This window comes from Abramis brama, assembly GCF_963993115.1.
Source record: "Abramis brama genome assembly, chromosome: 25".
Taxonomy (NCBI): Eukaryota; Metazoa; Chordata; class Actinopteri; order Cypriniformes; family Leuciscidae; genus Abramis; species Abramis brama.
In genome coordinates this window covers 27,518,868-27,541,848 of record NC_139987.1, presented here as the reverse complement: position 1 = coordinate 27,541,848, position 22,981 = coordinate 27,518,868, and the positions used below count along the sequence as shown (strand labels likewise).

Below are 22,981 nucleotides of genomic sequence, written 5' to 3'. Positions count from 1 at the left end.
TTCTGCACACTGACTATCCTGAAAAACAGACACACGCTTGTTTGTGACTCCAGTAAAACAGTATTACAGACAGAATCACTGGAGCACTCGACCGACCAACACCCAGAGCTGCGGGTTAATGGGAATGGGAATTGATGATGGGAAACACAAGCAAAGACTCTATTCTGGACACACCACACAACAAATCAGATTCAGTCGATTACTGATGAATTACTGAAAACATGGCGTTACTGGAACCACAGCATCAACAGAGCAGTTCGTTTGCAGGCATTTATTTGTGCAATAATCCAGTGCTCATTTATTACACTTATACCACAGTTACCGACAACACCAACATTTCAAGACTCTATCTACACAAAGCAAATGCATTTATAATGATATTTGTTATATTCTAATAATAACGCTTTTTATGGTTTTAGTTTTAGTTAACTATAATAACCCTGGTGCAGACATCCACTGTACTGTATGTGCATTACTGTAAATGTGATTTCAGTCAAAGGCCGTTCTGTGATCATCTCCAGCCGTCACAGATGTTGCACATGGATCTTAACATGAACTGAACCCACAGCATTCCTTTAGCATTTACTTCCCATTATTAATGTGCGAAAACACGCGGCCAACCTGCCAAACTCACAGGAGCGTTTAATGAAGGGGTTTTTGGTAAGTGTCTGAGCACAATGGAACCCGAAGGCTCTAATTAAGACAGTCCAACAAAGCCGAACCGACACCAGGGGTCACGACCCCGACCCATAAACCCTCACTGACCCCCACACCTGCCTGATTACATTAGACTCTGTGTATGTGTGTGTATGTGTGTGTGTGTGTGTGTGTGTGTGTTTCAGATGCACAGAGCCTCGGCATCACTCTTACAGTGATCTACTCTACTCTACTCTACTCTACTCTACTCTACTCTACTCTACTCTACTCTACTCTACTCTACTCTACTCTACTCTACTCTACTCTACTCTACTCTATTCCACTCTACTCTACTCTACTCTTCTCTATTCCACTCTACTCTACTCTACTCTACTCTATTCCACTCTACTCTACTCTTCTCTCTCTATTCCACTCTACTCTATTCCACTCTACTCTACTCCTACTCTACTCTACTCTACTCTTCTCTATTCTACTCTACTCTAATCTACTCTATTCCACTCTACTCTACTCTACTCTAATCTACTCTATTCCACTCTACTCTACTCTACTCCTACTCTACTCTACTCCACTCTACTCTACTGTACTCTTCTCTATTCTACTCTACTCTAATCTACTCTGTTCCACTCTACTCTACTCTTCTCCACTCTACTCTACTCTAATCCACTCTACTCTAATCTACTCTATTCCACTCTACTCTAATCTACTATACTCTACTCTTCTCTCTCTATTCCACTCTACTCTATTCCACTCTACTCCTACTCTACTCTACTCTACTCTACTCTATTCCACTCTACTCTACTCTAATCCACTCTACTGTAATCTACTCTACTCTACTCTATTCCACTCTACTCCTACTCTACTCTACTCTACTCTACTCTACTCTATTCCACTCTACTCTAATCTACTATACTCTACTCTTCTCTCTCTATTCCACTCTACTCTATTCCACTCTACTCCTACTCTACTCTACTCTACTCTACTCTATTCCACTCTACTCTACTCTAATCCACTCTACTGTAATCTACTCTAATCTACTCTATTCCACTCTACTCTACTCTATTCCACTCTACTCTACTCTACTCTACTGTAATCTACTCTACTCTAATCTATTCCACTCTACTCTACTCTATTCCACTCTACTCTAATCTACTCTACTCTGATCTACTCTATTCCATTCTACTCTACTCTAATCTACTCTATTCCACTCTAATCCACTTTACTTTACTCTACTCTACTCTAATCTACTCTATTCCACTCTACTCTACTCTACTCTAATCTACTCTATTCCACTCTACTTTACTCTACTCTATTCGTTAACTAAACCTAAAACCATGAAAACATTTACATTACATTATGTTAACTGGCATAAAAAAATCAAATATGAAAAACAAACTTTAAAATTATTTTATTTATAATAATATTTTAATTAGTTGGCAAGGCAACATTTCTCATTTTCATTTAGTTTAACTTGATGTACAATTTTTTAAAAACTTTTAATTCATCAAAGAATCCTGAAAAAAGTATCACAGGTTAAAAAAAAAAAAACACTGAGTGAGCAGCACAACTTTCTCCAACATTGATAATAAATCTATCATATAATCTATAATAAATCATGAAGACTGGAGTAATGGCTGATAAAAAAATTCACCTTTGCATCACAGAAATAAATTATATTTTAAAGTATATTAAAATGGACAATCATTATTTTAAATTGTAATAATATTTTTTCTGTATTTCTGATCACATAAATGCAGACTTGATGAGCATAAGAGACTTCTTTCAAAAACATAAAAAATAGTAGTGTTTCCAAACTTTTGACAGGTACTGTATGCATGTATATATATACACACACACAATGTCAAGAGTATATATATATATATATATATATATATATATATATATATATATATATATATATATATATATATTTTTTTTTTTTTTTTTATTATTATTTTTTAAATTGTATTAATTTGTTATAAAACTAATGATAATAATGTGCTGGCGACAGATGCACGGTGGTGAAGGTCTGGCTCAGGGTTTGGGTGATTATAGATAAAAGGACGAGGTCAAGAGTTCATGCACCAGTGTTCATATTCACACTGTAGAGACAAAGCGATTACACAGCGCTGCGCTAACGAGGCTCTGAGCAACCGGTGGCGCCACCTGACTCCACTCGCCAATTAAAATCCCACAAACCACGCCGGCCCACGCCAGAACACACGCAAATATCAAAGAAACCCAGAAGAAAGTGCACAAAGAAAGAAGAAACAAAGAGCAGCGAAACAAGCCAGGCTTTAGGATCAGAAAAACAAAAACTGATCTTCTCACAGGCGTTTTGATGTCTCTCATACAGGCTGTGATTGTGTGTGAGGACGGCCAGAGGACATTCACACAACACACAATAAAACACACTGACCACCAGTCAAAGGTCAAGTGTGTTGGTTCTGTCACTGCTACCAAACAAAATCAATACATAGTGTCAGAGGTTACACTCAAACAAACAGATCATGGCTAATATAGCACAGTTAAATCTGCATGTTTGACAAGATGCAAATATGTTTAAAAAATACAGATATAACTGTAATATATATATAGTATTGTATGTCTTTATTGTCCACCAAAGTGGAAAATTGCCTTGATGTATAATTATGTACAATTATTAATAATAATATATTGATAATATGTAATTGATATTACAAAAAGTTATTTTATTTTTATTATTATTATTCATATATATATATATATATATATATATATATATATATATATATATATATATATATTTTTTTTTTTTTTTTTTTTTTTAACAACATAAAAATATATAATTAAAATATAATAATTCTATAAATATTAATAATAATAAAAACTATATATATATGTATATGTATATATATATATATATATATATATATATATATACACACATATATATATATATATATATATATATATATATATATATATATATATATATATATATATACACACACATACATATATATATATATATATATATATATATATATATATATATATATATATATATAGTTTTTATTATTATTAATATTTATATAATTATTTTATTTTAATTATATATTTTATGTTGTTTAATATAGGCCAACAGTTCTCTTATTTGTTTCCCCTTATTTAGGATTTCATGATCCTTTAATTTATAGATATGACCAGTGAATTAGTTTGAATACTGTTTTAACAGCAGATCAGACTGGCAATAGGAGAGGGCAGTTTATAAAGGAGATCAGGAGTGATTATTAGAGAAATAAAAGGCTAGAAGTCATTTCTCTACCTTTAAAGTCTAAAGAATGTCAGCAGCAGCACAGCTTTATAAAATGAACACTGTGACATCACTTAGAATGTTTAGACAGTAACTACTCAGTTTGTTTGTTTGCAAGATTTGTTCTGTACAGCTTAACGGTATTCATTCTGCATGTTTTACTCTGCTCGACTGCATATTCTGTTAGATATAATATTCTGATATTTTCAATCTGCAAGATTGTGTAAGTTTGCACGGTTGTCTAGAAGATTCAGTGCCTCTGAGACTACCACCGCATCCGAGACTACCACTGCCTCTGAGACTGACACTGCCTCTGAGACTCCCACTACAACTGAGACTGCCATCACCTCTGAGACTGCCAGTGCCACTCAGACTGACAGTAAAACCGAGACTGCCTCTGCCTCTGAGACTCACATTGCATCTGACACTGTAAGTGCCACTCGGACTGACACTGGCTCTGAGACTCACACTACATCTAAGACTCCCACTGCCTCTGAGACTGCCACTGCATCTGAGACTGACACTGCATCTGAGACAGCCACTACAACTGAGACTGCCTCTGAGACTGTCACTGCATTTGGGATTGACACTGCATCTGGGATTGACACTGCATCTGGGACTGACACTGCATCTGGGACTGCCACTGCATCTGAGACTGCCACTGCATCTGGGATTGACACTGCATCTGAGACTGCCACTGCATCAGGGATTGCCACTGCATCTGAGGCTGCCACTGCATCAGGGATTGCCACTGCATCTGAGACTACCACTGCATCTGAGACTGCCACTGCATCAGGGATTGCCACTGCATCTGAGACTACCACTGCATCTGAGACTGCCACTGCATCTGAGACTGCCACTGCATCAGGGATTGCCACTGCATCTGAGACTGCCACTGCATCTGAGACTGACACTGCATCTGAGGCTGCCACTGCATCAGGGATTGCCACTGCATCTGAGACTGCCACTGCATCTGAGACTGACACTGCATCTGAGGCTGCCACTGCATCAGGGATTGCCACTGCATCTGAGACTGCCACTGCATCAGGGATTGACACTGCATCTGAGGCTGCCACTGCATCTGAGACTGACACTGCATCTGAGACTGCCACTGCCTCTGAGACTGCCACTGCATCAGGGATTGACACTGCATCTGAGGCTGCCACTGCATCTGAGACTGACACTGCATCTGAGGCTGCCACTGCATCAGGGATTGCCACTGCATCTGAGACTGCCACTGCATCTGAGACTGCCACTGCATCTGAGGCTGCCACTGCATCAGGGATTGCCACTGCATCTGAGACTGCCACTGCATCAGGGATTGACACTGCATCTGAGGCTGCCACTGCATCTGAGACTGACACTGCATCTGAGGCTGCCACTGCCTCTGAGACTGACACTGCATCTGAGGCTGTCACTGCATCTGAGGCTGCCACTGCATCAGGGATTGCCACTGCATCTGAGACTGCCACTGCATCTGAGGCTGACACTGCATCTGAGGCTGCCACTGCATCAGGGATTGCCACTGCATCTGAGACTGCCACTGCATCTGAGGCTGACACTGCATCTGAGACTGACACTGCATCTGAGGCTGCCACTGCATCTGAGACTGACACTGCATCTGAGGCTGCCACTGCATCAGGGATTGCCACTGCATCTGAGACTGCCACTGCATCTGAGACTGACACTGCATCTGAGACTGCCACTGCATCTGAGACTGCCACTACATCTGAGACTGACACTGCATCTGAGGCTGCCACTGCATCAGGGATTGCCACTGCATCTGAGACTGCCACTGCATCTGAGACTGCCACTGCATCTGAGGCTGACACTGCATCTGAGACTGACACTGCATCAGGGATTGCCACTGCATCTGAGGCTGCCACTGCATCTGAGACTGACACTGCATCTGAGGCTGCCACTGCATCAGGGATTGCCACTGCATCTGAGACTGCCACTGCATCTGAGGCTGACACTGCATCTGAGACTGACACTGCATCTGAGGCTGCCACTGCATCTGAGACTGACACTGCATCTGAGGCTGCCACTGCATCAGGGATTGCCACTGCATCTGAGACTGCCACTGCATCTGAGACTGACACTGCATCTGAGACTGCCACTGCATCTGAGACTGACACTGCATCTGAGACTGCCACTGCATCTGAGACTGCCACTGCATCAGGGATTGCCACTGCATCTGAGACTGCCACTGCATCTGAGACTGCCACTGCATCAGGGATTGCCACTGCATCTGAGACTGCCACTGCATCAGGGATTGCCACTGCATCTGAGACTACCACTGCATCTGAGACTGCCACTGCATCAGGGATTGCCACTGCATCTGAGACTGCCACTGCATCTGAGACTGCCACTGCATCTGAGATTGACACTGCATCAGGGATTGACACTGCATCTGAAACTGACACTGCATCTGAGACTGACACTGCCTCTGAGATTGACACTGCATCTGGGATTGACACTGCATCTGAGGCTGCCACTGCATCTGAGACTGCCACTGCATCAGGGATTGCCACTGCATCTGAGACTGCCACTGCATCTGAGATTGACACTGCATCTGGGATTGACACTGCATCTGAGACTGCCACTGCATCTGAGACTGCCACTGCATCAGGGATTGCCACTGCATCTGAGACTGCCACTGCATCAGGGATTGCCACTGCATCTGAGACTACCACTGCATCTGAGACTGCCACTGCATCAGGGATTGCCACTGCATCTGAGACTGACACTGCATCTGAGACTGACACTGCCTCTGAGATTGACACTGCATCTGGGATTGACACTGCATCTGAGGCTGCCACTGCATCTGAGACTGCCACTGCATCAGGGATTGCCACTGCATCTGAGACTGCCACTGCATCAGGGATTGCCACTGCATCTGAGACTGCCACTGCATCTGAGATTGACACTGCATCTGGGATTGACACTGCATCTGAGACTGCCACTGCATCTGAGACTGCCACTGCATCAGGGATTGCCACTGCATCTGAGACTGCCACTGCATCAGGGATTGCCACTGCATCTGAGACTGCCACAGCATCTGAGACTGCCACTGCATCTGAGATTGACACTGCATCAGGGATTGACACTGCATCTGAGACTGACACTGCATCTGAGACTGACACTGCCTCTGAGATTGACACTGCATCTGGGATTGACACTGCATCTGCATAATTTGCACCAAATTGAAATGTAATCAGATCAAATAAATAGCATTACAACAGTTTGGCACTTTACACCTCTCAAGTGTTGTAGAATAATTTTGGAGAATGAAGAATGAAATGTTTTCTTAAAGGAGTGGCAAAGGTGGTGTTATAAGAAGATGAAAATATTTTGATAATTCTTTAATTAGTTTAATTTAGTAACTGTCTTTGCTTTTGAAGAATGTATTTACGTTGCCATAAAGAAATGATGCAATGATCTGCACAATCATATTTTGCTTTTGTACATCATATTATTATTTTACTATGTACACATTTTATTTTCCATTATATTTTTATAATTTTATTATTTTTATAATACATTATTATTCTATTGTGTATAAATACAAGTATAAATACATGCATATTTCTATGTATATTTTTCCATGTACTGTATGTATATTATTATTATATAAAGGGATCACAGGGAACAAAGCGTCTCTCGGGTTTCTCAGACAGGCGGATATTCCTGTGACAAAGACCCTGTGACCTATTCATCACAGTCCTCACAGCAGATTTACAGCGCACGAGAGTCGGATACGGGCGTCTCTCTGAGCTGGAGAAACTCTCACCTGTGTGTGTCTGTCTGAGGACGTGTCGAGCAGCTCAGAGCGTCACAGTCTGATCATCTGACCTTTCACCCTTCACACACCTGACAGAAAAAGAGAGACTCATTTCAGAAGGATCACGTGACACTGAATGGGGGAATGATTCTATTTATGATGTCAAATAAAAACTCTCATTAGTCCTTGAAATAGAAATATTCTGTAACATTACAAATGTTACAATCAGGGTTTGAAATGAACACCCGCCAACCCGCCAAATGCGGGTAAAAATCAACTGGGGCGGGTAACAGTGTCAAATCACTAGCCAATTTGGCGTGTTACTTTTTATGTTTACTCACTTCGTGGAAGTTCGTGTAAGACAAATCTGCACTGATTTAACGCAAACACTCAACTCGTGAGTCATCATGATTTATTAAATACATCAAATTGTGCAGAATCTGCTCATATCTGGCTTACTTGAACATGATCATCACTACGCAACAAATAACAGCGCGCCTGGAAAAATGCATTTGGTTAACAAAAATACATTGTTATTTTCCAGCATCCTACATTTTTTGATGTTCTTCGTGTTTGTTTTTGATGTTCTATACTGTATTGATCTGTCATTTTTGGTGAAAAGGATGTGGATGAAAGAAGGGATGGATGAATGTATGGAACCCAAATTTTATATAGTGTGTGTATATATATATAATTTTTTCTTTTTTTGGTTAGTAGAAGTTCTGAATGGCCGGTAACTTAAAAATTTTGTAGCCAAAGTGGCCGGTGAGTGAAAAAGTACATTTCAAACCCTGGTTACAATGTAACATTACTCTCACTTTTGATCAATTTAATGCGTCCGTGTGTTACTTTCTCATCACTGAACCTGTGGCTGGTGAATCAGTGAAATAACGGATCAAAGCTAGTGCTTCACATCTGTATTCAAATACACAGTCGATCAGTGCAATGATATCTGACGTCACAGGACGACTCCTCTGACGTTTGTTTTCCACTTTCACAATGTTTCAGTGAATGTTCCCTCACAATCCTCATCAAAAACACAAGATTGAATGAGTTTGTGAGGGTCAGTAGGGATGAACCAGCACGCCAACAAACTAACAACTCAATTACCAACGTAATGTCTCTAAACCTTATCAGATCACAGTGTGACGGAGGACGAGACCTCGGCGGACACAAACATACACCACCGGTCAAAAGTTTGGCATCAAATGGAAAGAAATGAATACTTTTATTCATCAAGGATGCATTAAACTGTAAAGACATTTATAATGTTACAAAAGATTCTATTTCAAATAAACACTCTTCTTTAGAACTTTCATTTCATCAAAGAATCCTGGAAAGTAAAGTGTTCAGGGTTTCCACAAAAATATGAAGCTGTTTTCAACATTGATAATAATCATAAATGTTTCTTGAGCATCAAATCATCATATTAGAGTGATTTCTGAAGGATCATGTGACACTGAAGACTGGAGTAATGATGCTGAACATTCAGCTTTGATCACAGGAATAAATTACACTTTACTGTATATTCACATAGAAAACAGCTGTTTAACATTCTAATATTTAACCATTTTTACTGTATTTTTGATCAAATAAACGCAGCCTTGCTGAGCAGAAGAGACTTTTAAAATCATTAAAAAGTCTTTCAGACCCCAAACAAACACATAGACATTATTCACATTTTTGAATATCCGTTTATACGAATATACGTTTTATCAAGACATTTTACAGAAGCAAAATGTGTTCCTGTTTCACGTTGACTTTAAATAAAATGTTTTATCTGCTGCTAGAAACATGAGAATCACGTTCTCTGTGGATAAACAGCATATTTTTCTGTTATTTGCACTTTTCCACGTTGGCGTGCGCGTGTCAGATGGACTCTGATCGATCTCTTGCTGTCTCTCCTCATCCAGAGCCTGTTTTCTTCTGCTAATGTATCATAACCTCACTGCAGTCAATACACGCTGGAAACGCAATCCATCTCTGAAATATCACTCCATTCACTTACTGTAAAGCTGAATATTTGTGCCTACAGAGTGGAAACAAGAGGGATGAATCTCTCTGTGACGCGTGCGTCAGCCTGTTTATAATAATTATTTGTATAATCTTTTTCTGTACTTTTGATCAAATAAATGCAGGCTTGATGCGCATGTGTGTGCATTTTTTGACCAGTAGTACTGTATTATTATACTATTGCTGCAAAATGATAAAAAATGTTAAAACAATAAAGTCACCATTTCGCGTGTTCTTGTCAGCCTGCACTTCACATAATAGGCCTGCAGGCTTCAATTAACAAACTATGATAGTTTCATCAAATGGTAAACTGTGGCTAAATACAACTGACTTGAATAATATATTATTACCATTAATGCTACTTTTGGTGCTGGTTTTGTGCAGTGCTTTGTGGTCAATTAAAATCCATTAGTTCAACGACGCAGATTCAGATCGCTTCATAAATGTAAATTCGTCTGTCCATGTAATTTTCAAAATATTTATTTACAAATGATCGGAAAATTACCGCTCCACTTCACATTGTCCAATGACATTTGAACTTGTGCCAGATGATGATTGGTTGGTGTATTATACATGACAAACAGGCTTCAGTGAATTATGTAATAGTTTAAAATATGTGATATATGGATTTTGAATTGAATCGATACACAACCTTTTATTATTGAAAAAAAAAAAAAGTTTTAAAAATTGTTTGGTTTATTTTGTTTCCTGCCGTCGAGCCATATAATAATAATAATAATAATATACTCACTGAAAGAACCATATTTGGCTCGAGAGCATCGGTTCCTGATTAGACTGTGGGATACCTACGTTTACACTAGTGCAGTTTCATTTTAAAACGTATAACTTTTGCTACGGTTGTGCCTGCCGTCCACACACACTCCGGAGTTTTAGACCCTCAAAAACTGACCTCTGACCCCGTCAGTCAAAACCATTGACTGTAAAAATAATAGGTCAACACCGAAAACCGACACACGCAACTTGACGCAGTCCATAGCAACGACACCTCAGACTAACGGCTACTTTATTTAGGCTACTTTAGTTTTGTACACCTTGTCATGTTAATTATAATCAAATACATTTAGTTGTATTGACCACAATCTTATCATTGTGGTCTCTCTCTCTCTCTCTCACACACACTTTCTCTCTTTGTCTCACAAACACACACACACACACACACACACACGTGACCCCTGTGACCTGTTTCTCCGAGCACAGGCTGGTTAAATTAGCAGCACCTGATCCGTAACCGTGTCCGTCACAGAACGCTCTCATTCACGGCAGGTTCCTCGTCACATGGTCATCATTAGGGTCAGTGGCACACACACACACACACACACACACACACACACACACACACACACACACACACGCGCACGCACGCTTCTTCCCGTTCGGCATACGGCAGAAACCTCCTGGTGTAATTTTCCATGCACTCTTGCACACAGTGAAGGTGTGTGTGTGTTAATGCAGCTCAACTCCTGAGAGACAGCAGAACATCAGATCAACACATTCAGTCCATTACAGAACCAGCCTGTTACCAACAGCAGTCCAGAACACACTACACACTACACTAGACTAGACTACACTAGACTACACACTACACTACACTACACTACAGTACACTACACTACACTATACACTACAGTACACTACACACTATGCTACACTATACACTACACTACACTATACACTACACTACACTATACACTACAGTACACTACACTACACTAGTCTAGACTACAGTACACTACACACTATACACTACAGTACACTACGCTACACTATACACTACAGTACACTACGCTACACTATACACTACAGTACACTATACACTACGCTACACTATACACTACAGTACACTACGCTACACTATACACTACAGTACACTATACACTACGCTACACTATACACTACAGTACACTACGCTACACTATACACTACAGTACACTATACACTACGCTACACTATACACTACACTATACTACACTAGTCTAGACTACAGTACACTACACACTACACTACACTATACACTACACTACACTACGCTACACTATACACTACACTATACTACACTAGTCTAAACTACAGTACACTACACTATACACTACAGTACACTACACAACGCTACACTATACACTACGCTACACTACACTACAGTACACTACACTATACACTACACTACAGTACGCTACACTATACTACACTAGTCTAGACTACAGTACACTACACACTACACTAGTCTAGTCTAGACTATACTACACTATCTGTAGTGTGTACAGCACACTCGTCCTCTGTATGCAAACCCTGAATGACTTACCACATCTGCTCTAATGTGCAGGACACGACAGAGTATCCCACAATGCAACATGCTCAACTTCACCTTCCATTTCCAGCATGACAGATGCACTTTTAGTTCAATTAAGTGCAAAAAACACAACTTAAACAATCACCAAAGTCTTTTATTTTAATGCAAAGCTATTTTTACACCGATGTTCATTTAATAGAAATCATCTGATATTTTACTTTGCATCCAAAATGCTCTAAATACTAAATATCAAATAGAAAAATTATCAAATGAGATGAAGCACCTTCTGTCTGAAAATCACTGGGTATTCAGAAAATAGGCATTTACCATGAGTAAATCAGATATATAAACTATTTAATACATTTAACTATAATTTATATATATAACTAATACTATATTTTAAATTTTATAACTATTTTTATATATTTTATTATAAATTATTTTTAACATATAAACTGTAATACTAAACTAAAACTATACATTTAATATATAAACTATTATTATATATTTTATTGTGAATTATTTTTATCAAACTATTCTTGTGTATTTTATTATTCATTATTATTATATAAACATTTACAAAATGATTAATAAACTCATACACATTTTATTATAAAATGTAATACATAAACTTAAAATATAATATTTAAGCATTTAATATCTTTTTCACTCTCAACCGATAATGAGAAAATTATTTGACAAAATCAAATATACAACTATATTACAAATGCAAAATAACTTTGTGAGTTGATTACTGGATGTCACTCGCGATATTAAATATGCTGCATGATAAAGTCATGATACAGTTGTGTGACATCTTGCTGGAGATGTTTAGCAGGATTTTTGAAAATATGAATGCATAATGTTTCACATACACTAGTCAAAAGAATAGTAGTACACGGTACGATCATGATGTTCCCTCAATGACAAGAAGGTGCGCGTTTTATACTATTTTATACTATTAAGTCATGAAATTGTGGTAAAGCAGCATCTGAGAGGATGAGCGTATGAGTTTATGATTATTATAATTATTACACCATTATCAGGCCTGAGCACAAGCGCTGCCAGTGAAACTGATACAGGATTACAGCTGACAGTGAAGTGGAGGACTGGCTCTAATCTGATGAAGAGCTCCGTCAACATCTCCTCGATGTCACACTGAAGCGCGCTGGTGCTGTCGGAGGAGGTCACGTGTGATCGGGTGTTTTAACCACAGAATCATCATCACGGCGCCCAGAAGAACATCATTACCCCATCTAGCAGGATCACAGCCACACGAGAGAAAGCAGAGCCTTCGATTACTGACAATCACTAACCACTAATGACATCAGCGACACAAAACACTCTGATATTAGTGGAAGACTGAAGACATTATGATTTATGATTGAACATATGAAATGGCACACATATGGCACATCATTTACTTATAAATACTCAACATTATCTCGTGTTAAACCATATGAGTCTGTATATATTGACTAAAATGTTTATTTACTTATGAATATAAATATTATATTAATACATATTAAATGCAATAAATGATTTATATTTATAACTAGATACATATATATATATTTTTTAATTAAATAATATATAATATATATAATTTTTTTATATCTCTTCATTTCTTATATAAGTATATAAATATATTATAAACAAATGTTTGTTAAATAATAAACTTGATTAAAATATTTTATATACATTTTATATTTTTTTAAATGATTAAAAAATAATCAAATAATATTTATACATCTTCATTCTTATATTTATATTATATTATATATAATACTATATAAATATTTAATATAGAAAATATGATATATTTGATATATATATATGGTATATATACAGTGAGGAAAATAAGTATTTGAACACCCTGCTATTTTGCAAGTTCTCCCACTTAGAAATCATGGAGGGGTCTGAAATTGTCATCGTAGGTGCATGTCCACTGTGAGAGATATAATCTAAAAAAAAAAATCCAGAAATCACAATATATGATTTTTTAACTATTTATTTGTATGATACAGCTGCAAATAAGTATTTGAACACCTGTCTATCAGCTAGAATTCTGACCCTCAAAGACCTGTTAGTCTGCCTTTAAAATGTCCACCTCCACTCCATTTATTATCCTAAATTAGATGCACCTGTTTGAGGTCGTTAGCTGCATAAAGACACCTGTCCACCCCATACAATCAGTAAGAATCCAACTACTAACATGGCCAAGACCAAAGAGCTGTCCAAAGACACTAGAGACAAAATTGTACACCTCCACAAGGCTGGAAAGGGCTACGGGGAAATTGCCAAGCAGCTTGGTGAAAAAAGGTCCACTGTTGGAGCAATCATTAGAAAATGGAAGAAGCTAAACATGACTGTCAATCTCCCTCGGACTGGGGCTCCATGCAAGATCTCACCTCGTGGGGTCTCAATGATCCTAAGAAAGGTGAGAAATCAGCCCAGAACTACACGGGAGGAGCTGGTCAATGACCTGAAAAGAGCTGGGACCACCGTTTCCAAGGTTACTGTTGGTAATACACTAAGACGTCATGGTTTGAAATCATGCATGGCACGGAAGGTTCCCCTGCTTAAACCAGCACATGTCAAGGCCCGTCTTAAGTTTGCCAATGACCATTTGGATGATCCAGAGGAGTCATGGGAGAAAGTCATGTGGTCAGATGAGACCAAAATAGAACTTTTTGGTCATAATTCCACTAAACGTGTTTGGAGGAAGAAGAATGATGAGTACCATCCCAAGAACACCATCCCTACTGTGAAGCATGGGGGTGGTAGCACCATGCTTTGGGGGTGTTTTTCTGCACATGGGACAGGGCGACTGCACTGTATTAATGAGAGGATGACCGGGGCCATGTATTGCGAGATTTTGGGGAACAACCTCCTTCCCTCAGTTAGAGCACTGAAGATGGGTCGAGGCTGGGTCTTCCAACATGACAATGACCCGAAGCACACAGCCAGGATAACCAAGGAGTGGCTCTGTAAGAAGCATATCAAGGTTCTGGCGTGGCCTAGCCAGTCTCCAGACCTAAACCCAATAGAGAATCTTTGGAGGGAGCTCAAACTCCGTGTTTCTCAGCGACAGCCCAGAAACCTGACTGATCTAGAGAAGATCTGTGTGGAGGAGTGGGCCAAAATCCCTCCTGCAGTGTGTGCAAACCTGGTGAAAAACTACAGGAAACGTTTGACCTCTGTAATTGCAAACAAAGGCTACTGTACCAAATATTAACATTGATTTTCTCAAGTGTTCAAATACTTATTTGCAGCTGTATCATACAAATAAATAGTTAAAAAATCATACATTGTGATTTCTGGTTTTTTTTTTTTAGATTATGTCTCTCACAGTGGACATGCACCTACGATGACAATTTCAGACCCCTCCATGATTTCCAAGTGGGAGAACTTGCAAAATAGCAGGGTGTTCAAATACTTATTTGATATATATATTACTGTGTGTATATATATATATATATATATATATATATATATATATATATATATATATATATATATATATATATACACACACACACATATATACATACATACACACACACACATTTCACAGACACTGATAGATCAATAAACAGCTAAATAAACTATATATATATATATATATATATAATTTGATATTTACATGAGCAGATAATGACGAAATTAATTTTATAGTGAACTTTCCCTTTAACACTCTAATAAATGTTCATATCTAAACATTGTAATCTGTGTCAGATCTTCAATGCTATATGGGGCTAAAGTGTCCTGGGTCATAAATGTGTTATTATTACGTGAACGCATCGGTATGCAGCATCTTTTATTCCCGAGTGAAGTTTGCTCTATTAATAACTCACGCATGAACACAATGATCATAAACAGTTGTTGTTGTTGGAAGAACACCTTCGTCTGACATCAAACCTGCAACTATGAAGTCGTGTGTGGATTTAGGAATGCAGTGCGTACGTGATAAATCCTACGTTTGATGCATTAGCCAGGATGGGTGGCATATGGACAGTTGCATATTTTGCAGGGGATTTGAGGCTGGTATGATGGGACGGGTGTGCTGGAACTAATCGAGAACACATGAGAGCGAGCAGGACCCGTCGCGACCCCGATCATCATCTTACACTACACCCCGTCAACATGTCCCTTCAGGGCCTCCGTAGGACAGTTCAACAAAACTGACAATCTATCATCATTTACCACGGCCCTGTAAATGCATGCAACTCACAAAAGAAGAGACGACGTTCTTCTATACAATGAAACTAAATAGAAACAGACATTGTTGTGCAACAACAACAACAAGAACAAAAATCATAAAAGCATAATAACAATATTCCATATACATCTTGTGCACTATATTCCAACTATATTCCTTCTGAAATCATATGATGATTTTATGTGATTGTGAGGAACAGACTGAAAGTGAAAAATCTTGCCCTCCACCGTGTCTCTCGTTACATTTGCATATTTAAATTTACTACACTGCAAATCATCATGTGAATTAATACCTGATTTAAATATGTAATGAATTAATAAATACATTTATTTAAATTTGCATATATAAATTTACTACTTTGCAGTTCATCATGTGACTATACTTAATTTAAATATGTAATAAATTGATATTTAAATGTGCATATTTAAATTCGCTAAGTAAATAAAATTATATAAATTAAATATCCACTGTAATTTTAACAGCCATTTTTCACTTGAAGTGAATGAATGAAACTGGAAATGATTCATTTCCAGTTATTTTTGCCGAACTAAAAAAGTCTGTTATGCTGCTTGATATTGCAAACTGGTATTTGATAGCATTTTATTTTTATTTATTAATTATTTTATGCACATTTTACATTTGTCTGCTACATTTCATAGGGCCTTATAATTGTAATAACTGTATAACTGTAATAAATAATTAAGTTGTTAAAGTTTTATGAATCAAATTGATTATTAAAATGTAATTAAACCATTAAATCAGAATCCAGAATAGAATGATACCGTTTACTATACTTCTGTTCTTCTAGTTACAAATATACATTAAAAACATTACGTAAAATCATTTTGTTCAATGCACAGGAAATATTTGCACTTATTTTATTTAAGTCCAAAATCAAAAACCAAAACCCACACACATCTCTTTCTGTGTTTCAGAGGAGAAAGAAAGTCACAGTGAGTAAAGTTTCAGGCTTTTCCCTGTAATAGTGAAGATCATATAAAGTGTGCGAGCTCATTCTAGGTAAAGCTCTCCAGGATCATGAGCGTCTGGAGCTCCGGTTCTCGCCTGCGTTCCCTAGAGGAAACTAAAATTCATTTCTGAACATATACTGTGCAATTAAAATGTTTAGGGTTCGACAGCCAGCGTCAGGCTGAAGGAAACAATAGAACGTGTGTTTAAGACCTTAAAAGTTTCCATGCACGCATCCAGTTTCTCTGTCAGAACAATAAAACCAGCATAAAGAGCAAGAGAATGTGATTCAGCGACAGCAGACTCTTCCCTGAACACAACAAGAGGCATTATTCTCTCTCACACACACACACACATATATATATACATAACGTTCAGCATGTTTGTGTGTGTGTGATTGTGAGTGTGTGTGAGTGCGTGTGCGAGTGTGTGTGTGTGAGTGAGTGCGTGCGTGTGACTGTTTGTGTGTGTGTGTGTGTGTGTGTGTGCGTGAGTGAGTGTGTGTGTGACTGAGTGTGTGTGTGCGTGTATGTGCGTGTGTGCATGTGAGTGTGCATGCGTGTGTGTGTGTGTGTGTGTGTGTGTGTGTGTTTGTGAGTGAGTGAGTGCGTGTGCGTATGTGAGTGTGTGAATGAGTGTGTGTGAGTGTGAGTGTGCGTGTACGTGTATGTGCACGTGTGTGTGCGTGCACGTGAGTGTGTGTGTGTGTGTGTGTGTGTGTGTGTGTGCGTGAGTGAGTGTGACTGAGTGTGAGTGAGTGTGTGTGTGCGTGTATGTGTATGTGCGTGTGTGTGTGTGTGTATGTGTAAGCCGAGATTGCAGAAGAACCGCACAGCTGTTGGGAGTTTGGCTGCATCTGCCACAACTGTGATTTCATGGAACAAAGCAGGAATGCCATCAAACTGTCAGGCCTCACAAACACACACACACACACACACACACACGTCTGTCTCCACCTATTTTAGCCTTCACTCTGACGTTCGGCTGCGTCTCAAACACTCAGCAGCCACATAAAGTACAGTACACTATGTACAGTACAGGTTTCAAAGCAGCTTCACAGTAATAAACAGAGAAATAACAGAGTCAATGATGCAAAGTTCAAATACGAAACATCCAAATTCAGTTCTACTGAAGACAATACTGTCATTATTCAGATCAACTCAGTTCAGTTTTTGTTCTCATCCGATTGTGTCAGTGCTGATAATTCTATAATATTAGTGTATATTACATTATGAAAGAGAAGTTGCGATTCTTCTCTATTGTGTCATATATCTGAGTGAAACGCTTCTGGAAAAAGAACAAATGATTAAGCTTGATTATTCCGTGTCCCGAACACACAATTGCTGAGAGTCCCGTGTCCCGAACACACAGGCACTGAGAGTCCCGTGTCCCGAACACACAGGTGCTGAGAGTCCCGTGTCCCGAACACACAGACGCTGAGAGTCCCGAACACACAGGCGCTGATAGTCCCGTGTCCCGAACACACAGGCGCTGAGAGTCCCGTGTCCCGAACACACAGGAGCTGAGAGTCCCGCTGAGAGTCCCGAGTCCCGAACACACAGGAGCTGAGAGTCCCGTGTCCCGAACACACAGGACACACAGGACACACCCGTGTCCCGAACACACAGGCGCTGAGAGTCCCGAGTCCCGAACACACAGGAGCTGAGAGTCCCGCTGAGAGTCCCGTGTCCCGAACACACAGGCGCTGAGAGTCCCGAGTCCCGAACACACAGGCGTTGAGAGTCCCGTGTCCCAAACACACAGGCGCTGAGAGTCCCGAGTCCCGAACACACAGGAGCTGAGAGTCCCGAGTCCCGAACACACAGGCGTTGAGAGTCCCGTGTCCCAAACACACAGGCGCTGAGAGTCCCGAGTCCCGAACACACAGGCGCTGAGAGTCCCGCTGAGAGTCCCGAGTCCCGAACACACAGGAGCTGAGAGTCCCGTGTCCCGAACACACAGGACACACCCGTGTCCCAAACACACAGGCGCTGAGAGTCCCGCTGAGAGTCCCGAGTCCCGAACACACAGGAGCTGAGAGTCCCGTGTCCCGAACACACAGGACACACACGTGTCCCAAACACACAGGCGCTGAGAGTCCCGAGTCCCGAACACACAGGAGCTGAGAGTCCCGAGTCCCGAACACACAGGAGCTGAGAGTCCCGCTGAGAGTCCCGTGTCCCGAACACACAGGAGCTGAAAGTCCCGTGTCCCGAACACACAGGCGCTGAGAGTCCAAAGTCCCGAACACACAGGAGCTGAGAGTCCCGAGTCCCGAACACACAGGCGTTGAGAGTCCCGTGTCCCAAACACACAGGCGCTGAGAGTCCCGAGTCCCGCACACACAGGCGCTGAGAGTCCCGTGTCCCGAACACACAGGCGCTGAGAGTCCCGAGTCCCGAACACACAGACGCTGAGAGTCCCGAACACACAGGCGCTGAGAGTCCCGTGTCCCGAACACACAGACGCTGAGAGTCCCGAACACACAGGCGCTGATAGTCCCGTGTCCCGAACATACAGGCGCTGAGAGTCCCACTGAGAGTCCCGAGTCCCGAACACACAGGAGCTGAGAGTCCCGAGTCCCGAACACACAGGAGCTGAGAGTCCCGAGTCCCGAACACACAGACGCTGAGAGTCCCGAACACACAGGCGCTGAGAGTCCCGAACACACAGGCGCTGAGAGTCCCGTGTCCCGAACATACAGGCGCTGAGAGTCCCACTGAGAGTCCCGAGTCCCGAACACACAGGAGCTGAGAGTCCCATGTCCCGAACACACAGGCGCTGAGAGTCCCGTGTCCCGAACACACAGGCGCTGAGAGTCCCACTGAGAGTCCCGAGTCCCGAACACACAGGACACACAGGACACACCCGTGTCCCGAACACACAGGCGCTGAGAGTCCCGAGTCCCGAACACACAGGAGCTGAGAGTCCCGAGTCCCGAACACACAGGCGTTGAGAGTCCCGTGTCCCAAACACACAGGCGCTGAGAGTCCCGAGTCCCGAACACACAGACGCTGAGAGTCCCGAACACACAGGCGCTGAGAGTCCCGAGTCCCGAACACACAGGCGTTGAGAGTCCCGTGTCCCAAACACACAGGCGCTGAGAGTCCCGAGTCCCGCACACACAGGCGCTGAGAGTCCCGAGTCCCGAACACACAGACGCTGAGAGTCCCGAACACACAGGCGCTGAGAGTCCCGTGTCCCGAACACACAGACGCTGAGAGTCCCGAACACACAGGCGCTGATAGTCCCGTGTCCCGAACATACAGGCGCTGAGAGTCCCACTGAGAGTCCCGAGTCCCGAACACACAGGAGCTGAGAGTCCCGAGTCCCGAACACACAGGAGCTGAGAGTCCCGAGTCCCGAACACACAGACGCTGAGAGTCCCGAACACACAGGCGCTGAGAGTCCCGAACACACAGGCGCTGAGAGTCCCGCTGAGAGTCCCGTGTCCCGAACACACAGGAGCTGAAAGTCCCGTGTCCCGAACACACAGGCGCTGAGAGTCCAAAGTCCCGAACACACAGGAGCTGAGAGTCCCGAGTCCCGAACACACAGGCGTTGAGAGTCCCGTGTCCCAAACACACAGGCGCTGAGAGTCCCGAGTCCCGCACACACAGGCGCTGAGAGTCCCGTGTCCCGAACACACAGGCGCTGAGAGTCCCGAGTCCCGAACACACAGACGCTGAGAGTCCCGAACACACAGGCGCTGAGAGTCCCGTGTCCCGAACACACAGACGCTGAGAGTCCCGAACACACAGGCGCTGATAGTCCCGTGTCCCGAACATACAGGCGCTGAGAGTCCCACTGAGAGTCCCGAGTCCCGAACACACAGGAGCTGAGAGTCCCGAGTCCCGAACACACAGGAGCTGAGAGTCCCGAGTCCCGAACACACAGACGCTGAGAGTCCCGAACACACAGGCGCTGAGAGTCCCGAACACACAGGCGCTGAGAGTCCCGTGTCCCGAACATACAGGCGCTGAGAGTCCCACTGAGAGTCCCGAGTCCCGAACACACAGGAGCTGAGAGTCCCATGTCCCGAACACACAGGCGCTGAGAGTCCCGTGTCCCGAACACACAGGCGCTGAGAGTCCCACTGAGAGTCCCGAGTCCCGAACACACAGGACACACAGGACACACCCGTGTCCCGAACACACAGGCGCTGAGAGTCCCGAGTCCCGAACACACAGGAGCTGAGAGTCCCGAGTCCCGAACACACAGGCGTTGAGAGTCCCGTGTCCCAAACACACAGGCGCTGAGAGTCCCGAGTCCCGAACACACAGACGCTGAGAGTCCCGAACACACAGGCGCTGAGAGTCCCGAGTCCCGAACACACAGGCGTTGAGAGTCCCGTGTCCCAAACACACAGGCGCTGAGAGTCCCGAGTCCCGCACACACAGGCGCTGAGAGTCCCGAGTCCCGAACACACAGACGCTGAGAGTCCCGAACACACAGGCGCTGAGAGTCCCGTGTCCCGAACACACAGACGCTGAGAGTCCCGAACACACAGGCGCTGATAGTCCCGTGTCCCGAACATACAGGCGCTGAGAGTCCCACTGAGAGTCCCGAGTCCCGAACACACAGGAGCTGAGAGTCCCGAGTCCCGAACACACAGGAGCTGAGAGTCCCGAGTCCCGAACACACAGACGCTGAGAGTCCCGAACACACAGGCGCTGAGAGTCCCGAACACACAGGCGCTGAGAGTCCCGTGTCCCGAACATACAGGCGCTGAGAGTCCCACTGAGAGTCCCGAGTCCCGAACACACAGGAGCTGAGAGTCCCATGTCCCGAACACACAGGCGCTGAGAGTCCCGTGTCCCGAACACACAGGCGCTGAGAGTCCCACTGAGAGTCCCGAGTCCCGAACACACAGGACACACAGGACACACCCGTGTCCCGAACACACAGGCGCTGAGAGTCCCGAGTCCCGAACACACAGGAGCTGAGAGTCCCGAGTCCCGAACACACAGGCGTTGAGAGTCCCGTGTCCCAAACACACAGGCGCTGAGAGTCCCGAGTCCCGAACACACAGGCGCTGAGAGTCCCGTGTCCCGAACACACAGGCGCTGAGAGTCCCGCTGAGAGTCCCGAGTCCCGAACACACAGGAGCTGAGAGTCCCGAGTCCCGAACACACAGACGCTGAGAGTCCCGAACACACAGGCGCTGAGAGTCCCATGTCCCGAACACACAGGCGCTGAGAGTCCCGTGTCCCGAACACACAGGCGCTGAGAGTCCCATGTCCCAAACACACAGACGCTGAGAGTCCCGTGTCCCGAACACACAGACGCTGAGAGTCCCGTGTCCCGAACACACAGGCACTGAGAGTCCCGTGTCCCGAACACACAGGCACTGAGAGTCCCGTGTCCCGAACACACAGACGCTGAGAGTCCCGAACACACAGGCGCTGAGAGTCCCGTGTCCCGAACACACAGGCACTGAGAGTCCCGTGTCCCGAACACACAGACGCTGAGAGTCCCGTGTCCCGAACACACAGACGCTGAGAGTCCCGAACACACAGGAGCTGAGAGTCCCATGTCCCGAACACACAGGCACTGAGAGTCCCGTGTCCCGAACACAAAGATGCTGAGAGTCCCGTGTCCCGAACACACAGGCACTGAGAGTCCCGTGTACCGAACACACAGACGCTGAGAGTCCCGAACACACAGGCGCTGAGAGTCCCGTGTCCCGAACACACAGACGCTGAGAGTCCCGAACACACAGGCACTGAGAGTCCC

At 42.9% G+C, this 22,981-nt stretch overlaps 1 protein-coding gene across 6 annotated transcripts in view; it reads right to left on the bottom strand.

Annotated features, from left to right (window-relative positions):
- The window catches only part of bmpr1bb (bone morphogenetic protein receptor, type IBb), a 118,017-nt gene that overhangs the window by 57,544 nt on the left and 37,492 nt on the right, over positions 1–22,981 (bottom strand). For 5 of the 6 annotated variants that reach the window (XM_084103926.1, XM_084103927.1, XM_084103929.1 and 2 more), the window contains one exon: positions 7,743–7,822. The exons of the other annotated variant lie outside the window; for it this stretch is intronic. The gene's annotated coding sequence lies outside the window, so the exon portion shown is untranslated. The remainder of the gene's footprint in view (positions 1–7,742; positions 7,823–22,981) is intronic. 6 annotated transcript variants of the gene reach the window in all.